Below are 10,526 nucleotides of genomic sequence, written 5' to 3' on the forward strand. Positions count from 1 at the left end.
TCCATGTTTGCATGGTCATTTTCTGTGTGTGTCTGGATGTCCTCGTGTCCAAATAGGGGTTAAAAATCCCATTTCCACACAAGGATGCATTTTTCAGTTCCAAGTAGATCTGAATTTTGGAGACACACCATTTAATCAAGCATAGTCTACTATCTGGCTCCCAAAAGTTCATGTTCCTGTGTGCAAAATACATTCACTCCAACATGACATTCTGAAGTCCTAACCATTCCAACATCAATTATAAAATAAACAAAAATCATTAAATAGCATTAACCAAAAAAGTTCAAAATTTCATATAAATCAAATATGGGGGAGACTTTGAGTATGGTCTCTCCTGGGGTAAAATTTCTCTCAATTTTTTTTTTACAGAAAACAAATTATCTGCTTATAGAATATAATTATGGGACAAGCATAGGGTAGAAATTATCAATTCAAAAAAGAGAATTTGGAAGGAAAAAAGAAGTCATGGATCCTCAGCACGTTTGCAACCCAGCAAGGCAGGTTCCATTTGTTTTCAAGGACCAGGAGTGGTTCTTTGTGGTTGATGCTCTTCTGCTGGGGTTGAGGCATCAGCTGTTTCTTCTTGGCCCACAAGAGTGGCAGCTCTAGCCCCTCAGGCTATGTCTCTGCTCAAAAAGTCTTCTTTAGTTTTGCTTGAAATGTGTCACACTTAAGAGCTTGATGAGCCTGTTTCCTGCCTGTGGAATCCCAGAAGTCCCATCGCCTTCCTTCTCTCCATTCCATCTCTGCCCCCTTCAGTATCTAAGCCGCAGTTTTGAGTGGTGTAACTTGCCCATCTCTGTGGATATCAAAGAGACTGTGCCAATAGACATAAAGTCTTTCCACAGACCTTCCCTGGATAACCCATCTCTATTCTGAATTTTGCTGAGATCATTGATTGGATGCATAAATTATATGCCGAAATGCTCCAGCTAAAGGTTGTCTAGCCGTAGCCTTGGTGTTCTTTTTAGAACATGCTGTCTCATGCTTTGCAATATGGAGAGGCTGAGAATATTCCCCATCATCAAGTTGTGCTTCCCTTTTTTGTTTAAAAATTCCTCTTAAAATTCATCTGTTTTCTTTCCCAATTTACTAGGAGAAACAAGACCACACCTCCTACACCTAGCTTGGAAATCTCATTGAAATATTCAACTTCATTGCTTACAAGTTGTACTTTCTACCCAATAGCAGAACAAAATTTTGTCAGGTTTTCTGCAACTTCATAACAAAGTTCTTCTTTTCTCTAGTTTCCAACAACATGTTCCTCATGTCTGTCTGAGACCTCACCAGTAGCATTTTATGTTCATATTTCTAAAAATATTCTATTCACGACAATACACATGTTCTCTAATACAATAAAAGCTTTATTGTCCTCATTTCTTCTTTCCGACCTCTCACTAGAGTCATTTCTACCATGTTTAATCAAAGATATTGGATCTATCAGAGCCCAGTTTTGCACCTCAAACCTCTTCCACCCTCCTCCCATGACTCAATTCCAAAGTCATTTCCACATTTTTAGTTTTTTGTTTTGTTTTGTTTTTTTGATGTAGCACCTCATTTTCTAGTATCAAAATCTCTTAATCAGTGAAGATTCAGGAGAGAAACAAAACCAATAGAGCATACACACACATACACATACATACACACATACATATATGGATATGTATTTTTTAAAATTTATTTTAAGGATTTAGTTTATGTGATTGTGAAGTGTGGCAAATCTGGAATCTACAGGGATGGCCAGTAAGTTGGAAATAGGCAGGAGTTCTATGTTGCAGTTTTGAGGCAGAATTTCATCTTGTCTGATAAATCTGTTTTTTGGTCTTTTAAATCTGTTTTTTGATTGGATAAAGCCTATCCAATGTTATTGAGGTAATTTTCTTTACTTAATAGATGTTAACACATGTACAAAACACATTCACAGCAACTGCTAGGTTAGTGTTTGATTTAATAGCTGGGTGCTATAGTCTATTCAGGTTGACACATTAAATTGACCATTACAGGTGTTTGTCTCTACTTCTTTTCCACTTTCAACTTATTTCTCAAGAAACTGCAGAGTCAATTATACATAACAGTCCATGTGTAACTTCACAACATTGCCAAGAATAGAATAGAATTTTCATTCTCAATACCGAACATAATTTTTCAGATTGTTTTTTTGGTTGTAGCTCTTTATTGGACAGAAATTAGTAATAAGTATTTTTTAATCTCTCATTTTATCACTTACTCATCTAACAAACATTTATACACTTCTAGAGAGTGAAAATAGTCTTTAAAATAAATGCTTTCTGCAAAAAAATAGAAATGCTTTGTAATCTGCCCTGCTGATTAGCCACATGTGCATATTGAACACTGGAAATGTGGCTAGAGAGACTGAGAAATTATATATTCATTTTCACTTAATTTAAATTAATTTAGATTTACATTTAAATACCCAAATGAAACCACTATATTGGTCAATGTAGCTTTGAATTATTAAATTTCTTTTACTAACATATAGAAAAAAATTAATTCTGATTATTGCTTTAATGAATGTTAGAGGAAGAGGAGATTTTATCAGCTGAGTTCTTTTGTAGATGAGAGTTAGAGATAAGCTGAGTTCTTAAAGGTCAGAGCCATGAGCAGAGTGCAGGATGCAGAACTTGGATTGGCTGACTCTCAATCCAGTCTTATTGTCTCAGCCTGTACTACATCCCCATCTAATTAGATCATTTGATTTTCCACTTGAAATCCCCAGCTCACTACAATTGACTGTATTTAACAAATGCCTCTAAAAATTGAACTCAACCATGCACGTGGTTTCAGAATGATTACATGTTGCCTGCGCCATGGCAGAAGGATCTGGCACTTTCTCCTTCAGAAGTCAGTTGACTTATGACACACCTGTCAGCCCTGTTTGGTGCCAACATTTCCAGTCATGCACAATCCCCCACAGGCAGGAAGAAGACCAATTTATCTGCATAGCACTTAGTCATCAGGATTGATGGAAAATGTCACCCAGACCACAAGAGGCAATTTTTACCGTAGCACCTTTCTTGATCAATCTCTAAGTGAGAGAAACAGCGAGAAGAGCATCCTATGAGTTTCTCACAGAGCCATTGATCTACTCTCTTATACTATGAATTTCTCTCTGTTCATTTCCACTGTGCAAAACAAACAGATTTCAATTGGCAATACGCTTTTGCCAGGAAGCTGTCCTTGTCAAAAGGAGCTTAAGACTATTTTGCAGTTAGCAAACATAGGATGCCATATTGACTTTCATTTAATTTAATATCAACATATAAAATATAGACCATGAAGCCCTCAGAGGGAAGTTTGCCTTTGCTCTTTTTAGATAAAGCAAATTTAAGAAATAAGGGCAATCAGTTGCTGTATGAAATGGAGCTGTGTCTTGCAAAGCACATTGAATTTGAGGAGCAGATGGAAAGTGTCTGAGATGAGAACGATGGAATAATATAATTTCAAACATGCTTCACCAACAACAGATTTTCTGTCACACTGATCAATTATTGAAGATGAAATTCTTATACCCGCTAGAAATGAAGATTGTTATTTAATGGAAGGGGATGATACTATCTATCTCTTGGTGCAGACGTTCAATCCACTCTCTGTGATTGACACAACCATCCAACTTCCATCGCTCCTATGAGAGGTGAGTCATCCACCCATTGCTATCAGAGAATCAAATTTAGATGGGATATTTGAGCCATCAGCACAACTCTCCCAAATCTGCTCAGTTGAAAAACGCCAATAACTAACATTGAAAAATCTGTGGGATAAAGATAAGCCATTATAAAATCAACTCCAATTCAAAGACAGTAATTCGAGGTTGGGATAATTATTTTTACTTTGCTCTTATGGAAAACTTTCTTAAGTTATAACAAGTGCAGCAAAATCAAATCAATCCAAACATCATCTCCGTCATTCTCATCATGTCTGCCATTTTCTCATAAATCAGCTTGCTCTGAGACATATAATTAGTGATGTATAAGGTCCCTAGTTTTGGGGGAAAGCACTTCTAGGGGAGTCTATTCTTCACTATTTATCAGCTTGGTTTACATTTATGTAATTTTGTATTTTGATGCATAAATAGTATTTTCCCCATAATCAGCCATAGGGTATCAGTGGGGGTAATTAAAACATTTAAAATAACCATCAGCTGTATGAATAAAATATCAGCCATCTCCTAACAATTTTTCATATTTTAAATTTTTATTAAAGCTAATAAGAGTTTTGCCTGTGCAAGAACTGCTGGATGAGAAATCTGTGGGAGAAGCCAATGTGTATTTAAACAAGTAACTAAAGTCTCATGTTCCCAGATGGCAGAATAAGCAGGATGGTGTTTTGTGATATCTAACAGTGACCATAGCAGGTCTAATATACTATATTCGGACTCTCTCAGTTTAATATTTACACAAACTCTTTCCAGAAATGACTCCAAAGAGTAAATTTCTAGTTATGCTCTCCAGACACATCTTAAAGAATATGACTCCAGCGTCCAACCTGAACTGACGAATGGAAAATGGTCTCTTTCTTCTCATTGTCTCATGACACTCTCACAACCAGGTCAAAACAAGTCCCCTAGACTTCAAAACAAGTCACCCTTATCCCTCTTTCATAAAAGATGAAGCCGAACTATGTTGCCTGTCTTACCCACATAGCTTCCTAGTGACAGAGATAGGATTCCAAAAATTGCTGGGACCCTTGAGGTCTAATGGATAAGCCTGGAGCTCTAGGCTTTCCTCCTGATGATCCACTCTACAAGAAGGCCAGCCAATTCCCAGGAGACAGAACAGCATTTCTAAGAGTTGAGCAGCATGGAATCTGCAGCACCCTCATCTATTCTGCTAACATATCATTATTGAGGACCTCCTGTGTATGATCCTATGGGCTGCTGTTTTATTTGAGGACCTCACAAACCTAAATTTCTGTTTTCAGTGTTATTATATAATTGAAAATTTTGTTTTTACTTTTTCAGTTTTGCTCTTGGGCAGGTCCTGTCCATGAGGTGGCATCCTGTGGCTCTAGCCTTCATTACCCTTAAGAGAAGATGGCTCCACTCATGGCTCCTGCAAAAGTCCTGAGGTTGAGTTTTCCTAGATTGATGTGCATCATGTGGACACATTTGAACCAGTCTTGGTAATCAGAGGGATTGAACACACAGGTGTGTGCCTCACCTTAAAGGTTTCTGGTGTGTGCCTCACCTTAAAGGCAGGGTGGGTGGGAACAGTCCCATGAAAAATTCATTAGAATAGGGAAGGAATGATTTCTCCAAAAAAGGAAGGTGTTATTATGATAAAGAAGGAAATAACATGGACAGGCAATAGCCATCCTTAGAGGTAAGTTACAATGATTGGTCTTTCATAAATGAGAAAACTGAGGCACAGAGAGCTAAATAGCTCCAGAAGAAGAAAGTGACGAATTGTAGGAACAAAGCCCTTAACTTATAGCTCCCGAGAACATTCTCCAAGACATCCATCACATCCCTGATCACAGGTGAGAAAGGAGCTTTCCCTTCTCCTTTTAAACCTATCCACTGCAAACAGGAGAAAGCAAAAGAATTATGTAACTAGATTTTGTAAACTCCCAGAGGTGCTGAATATTTTGGCTAGAGAGTTGTTTGTTCACTGGCGTCTAATGAATGCACCTTACCTGACAATGCTGAAACACTATTTAAATACAGCATTTGCATTTTATGTGTGCTGAGGATGCATTGGTACTAAGCTGAAGAATTGCTACCTTAAAAGACTTTTTTAAGTTTTATCTCTCAAGGTAAAAATGCCTTAACAAATAGCCTTACTGCTGTTAAGGACAAATCCTGAGAATTCAAAGAAAGTCCGTTTAGGGAATGATCTAAGAGAAATGATCACCCTGGATGCCAAGCAGGAAATGGCTTCTGAGAAGAGCCAGCTCAGCACTTGGAGTGATTAAGACACTTAGAATCACCTTTCTTCTCTGACTCTCCCAAGCCCTCTCTGTTTTGAAAAATGAAACTGAAGTGCTAAGCAGAATTTCAGAATTATTTTTTTTTAATCTCCATTACACCTTGTAAAATAGGTTTAACTGGTAAGATCATTAGAATTAAACTGTGTTGATTTGAACACCCTCCCTAAGAAAATGACAGATTATAGGACTGCTGTGGACATTTGGAGTGGGCTCCTGACAGAGATGTTGAGGATGTGCAAATTCTTTTCACTCCTCTGAATTTTATGATTTGGCAACTTTGTTTCTTTTTACAATTTCCATCAAATAGGTGAAAATGGTAGTCTCACCCCTATGCATTCTGTCACTTTTTAAATTCTGATTGACAGAGCTGAGGACTTCTTTCCAGTCCCGTGGGTGTGAGTGCCAAAGAGATAAAATAAGCAGGGACAGTGATATAAGGTTCCCATGTGTCATGGTCCCCTGGGTGGGGAATTCTGACCCAGAGAATGTCCTCTAAGGGGTGGCCACCAGACTTGCAGAGCAAGACTGTAAAAAATTGACTGGATGACAGGGCAGGTGTAGGGCACGTGTAGGGCACACAATGAAGCTTTGCTCTTAGGGGAAGAAAGCACACTGAGGTCCAGGGTGTCTGAGAGGATTGGGAAACTGGCAGAATATGGCGTCCATTCTTGGCAGAGCGGGAAGCGAGTAACTATGGGCACTGGTGTTGCATGTGTGTTTCTATATCCAAGTGCGTTTCTGTATCTCTCTCTGTCACTTTGCTTGATTATATGAGGAATAATCACAACCATCATGCTACTTCATACACCACCTCATTTAATCCTCACGGTAGCACTGAGGAATGAGATAGGCAGATGCAGCAGGTCATTTTTCTCACTTTACAGATGAGGATGCTAAAGTTAGAAGATGTGAGGTGATTTGCCTGAAAACAGGCAAGCATTAATTGGAGGCAAATCCTTGAGAATGTAGCCAGACCACACAGCACTATGATTAATGGCTTAGACTCAGAAATCAAACCGGCATTTAATCCTGGTTCTTCCATAACTGTCATGTTATCCTGGGAAGCTACTTAATGCTGAGCCCCAGTTCAACTGAAAATGGAGTTGTGATAAAATGCACACTTCTAGTTGCTTATGATGATAAAATAGATAATGTATATAGTACAAATCCTGACATGTATGTTCATTTTAGACATACATGACTGTAGAGTGTATTTTGTTATATTACACATACATGGAGTATAACTTATCCTAGTTAGAATCCCATTCTTGTATTTGTATATGATGTGGAATTTCACTGGTTATGTATTCATATATAAACATAGGAAACTTACGTCCTATTCATTTTACTGTCTTTCATATTCTCATCCCTCCTCCCTTCCTTTCATTTCTCTTTGTCTAATCCAATGAACTTCTATCCACCCCTTATTGGATGTTAACATCTACATATCAGAGAGAACATTTGGCTGTTGTTTTATTTGGGCCTGGCTTATTCCACTTAGCATGATAGTCTCCTGTTCCATCCATTTATTGACAAATGCCATAATTTCATTCTTCTTTATGGCTGACTAATATTTCATTGCACATATATATACCACATTTTCCTTATCCATTCATCTGTTGAAGGGCACCTAGGTTGGTTTCATAGCTTAGCTATTGTGAATTGAGCTGCTATAAACATTGATGTGGCTGTGTCACTGTAGCATGCTGATTTTAAGTCTTTTGGGTATTTACCTAAAAGTGGGATAATTGGGTGAAATGGTGGTTCCATTCCTAATTTTCTCAGGAGTCTCCATACCACTTTCCAGAGTGGCTGTACTGATTTGCAGCCCCACCAGCAATGTGTGAGCCTACATTTTCCCCCATGTCCTTGACTACACTTATTGTTACGTCTATTATTGATAATTTCCCATTCTGACTGGAGTGAGATGGAATCTCAGTGTAATTTTAATTTTCATTTCTCTGACTGCTAGAGATGTTGAGCTTTTTTTTTTCATATATTTGTTAAACAAAGTGTTTATGGTAAACACTAGTAGCTAACATTATTGTTGTTAACCAGGCAGGTTACAAATAGAGGACCCACATTTAGGAAAGAGAGGGAACCAGTTGACAAGAAATGGTGTTCTGGTTAGGATCTGGGTTTTGGAAACAAGAAGAAACCTTGTTATCAGAATTCTGACAAAATGTAAGGTCAGATATTAGAAGCAGGTACCTCTTACTTGCCTGTTCATGATCCCTTTCTTTTTTTAGTAATAGAGGCCCAAGTTTCCTTTGGGGAACTACTCTTCCTAACTGAATTCTTGGTTGCTATATTTCAGTGGGGATCTGCTTTCCAGCGCAGGAGGAGGTAACCTACAGGCCTGGCTTTTTAGAGCGCCCTATTCAGCCTACTGTGATTAGCTGAGCTTCCAGCAAGTGGACTAAGCTAATCTAGAAGTGTTTGGGGACTTTTTGCAAATACTAGTAAAGGAAGCTCTGCCTTTCCATTGAGGCAGCTGAGCTACAACCCCATCAGTCATCTTGCCGTCCCAAGAAGACACCTTCTTGATGGTGAAGTTCATCTGGAAGAATGGGGACCTGAAGGAATGGGGGCAACAGAGATGGAGGGAACCAAGTTACAATTACGTGGCTTGAGGTAGCTGAGTAGCAAACCAGCTTTGCTCCTGGTAGGGGTTATTTTTTCTTCCTCTTTATAATGAGAGAGTTTTATCCTCAAGTCTACAATATCTTTCTTGTTTCACAACTGGAAATGTCTAGATAATGAGGCCAAACTGTGTCTCTGGTGTGAGTCAAGTGGCCCCAGGAGGGTAAGACGAAGGCTGCAGAGATGAGAAAATAAGCAGCGGCCTCTCGTGTGTGTAAAGAAGGGAATGACACCCCGTCCCTCTCTGGTTTTGCTATTATTTCCTCTCTCCCGAACCTCACTTCCTGAAAGATTCAATGGCTGCTAGGAACAGGTTATGGTACCACCTCATGGGTTAGTTTATAAATGAGAGGAGACTTTATGTTTCCCAGAGACAGATTCATAGTGCCAGGATGACTTACACTGGGGACCTGGTGGGATGGGATTCCTGGAAAATGAGTGGTTTTAATGTGGGTTACATTTTTCTATTTACCAACTGTTTAGATAATTTTAACTAAATTCTGTTGTACTCATTCTTACTCTTAAGAAAGCCCTTTACTACATGACTCAGTTCAGAACAATAAATATTTTGTTTAGATAAAACCCTTCATCCACTGCACAGTAGTGATGTGCAGACATAGGAGTTGATTTATATGAAAGAACCCTTGAGACTCAGCTGAGTGTCAGGGTCTCTACTGCGAGGGAGAAATCCCAGGCTCTAATTGCAGCAATGCTGGAGAAAACAGGAAAACTCAGACATCTTTTCCCAGAGCAAAAGCCAGAAAGCAGAGATTGGTTTCCTTCACTGAGCTGGGTAAGAAACATTAGCGAGGCAATGTCTCCAAAGCACAAAAAAGTATCTTGAAACACTCATTATTTTACATATAGAGACAAGAGTATATTCTGATGGATGCAGTCACAAATAAAACATGTTATTATGGACTTAACAGATAGAACGGTGGGCCTCTGGGCTATGTCTCAAGGGCTCTCTGCTCCCCCAGTCCTTGGTTTTCATGAGTGTGAGCACAGGCCAATCTACAAGCAGTGCTGTCTTTGTTTCATTGACTGCTGATTAGTTCATTAATTTGCTACTTGTTCACTGCACGTTTTACTATTTTCTCAGCACTAGATACAAAGAGTGGGTCAAGCATGGTTGGTCTTTCATTAAGTCCACACGTACTTTTTTGAGCACCTACTATGTGCCAAGCTGTGGGATATAAAGATGGATTAGTCATGGTCAGTGCCCCCTATGGTCTTTTAAAAAATTGCTCTTTTATTGGCACCTATTAATTATACAGAATGGTGGGTTTCAGTGTAGCATACACTTAAAAACATAATCTGATCAGTTTCACTTCCAGGACCTCCCCTCCTCTCGCCCCTTGGTCACCTGCTTCCACTTTACTGATCTCCATTCTATTTTCATGACCTCACTTTCCTCTTATTTTCTGCCTCTAGCCTCCACATAGGAAAAAAAAAAAAGACACAATATTTTTCTTTCTGAGTGTGACCTATTTTGCTCAAAATTATGGTCTCTAGTTCCATCTATTTTTCTGCAAATAACAACATTTCATTCTTCTTTATGGCTGAATAAACTCTGTTTGGTATAAACACCACATTTTCTTTATCTATTCATCTCTTTATGGATTACTAGGCTGATTACATAACTTGGCTATTGTGAATTGTGCTGTTATAGACATGGGTGTGAATGCATCTCTAAAGAATGTTGATTTTAATTCTTTTAGATAATAAATACCAAGGAGTGGGATAGCTGGATCATATGGTACTTCTATTTTGAGCTTTTTGAGGAGCCACCATAACTGATTTCCATAGTGACTGTACCAATTTACATTCCCACTAATGGTGTATAAGGATTCATTTTCTTGCTATTCAAATTATGATCTAAGGACCAGAAGCAGGGGCATTTCCTACACACAGAATTGAAGACCCCCATCCTGAGC

This window comes from Marmota monax, unplaced genomic scaffold (genome assembly GCF_021218885.2).
Source record: "Marmota monax isolate L192 unplaced genomic scaffold, Marmota_monax_Labrador192_F-V1.1 WCK01_AAM20220418_F8-fsc00003, whole genome shotgun sequence".
Classification (NCBI taxonomy): Eukaryota; Metazoa; Chordata; class Mammalia; order Rodentia; family Sciuridae; genus Marmota; species Marmota monax.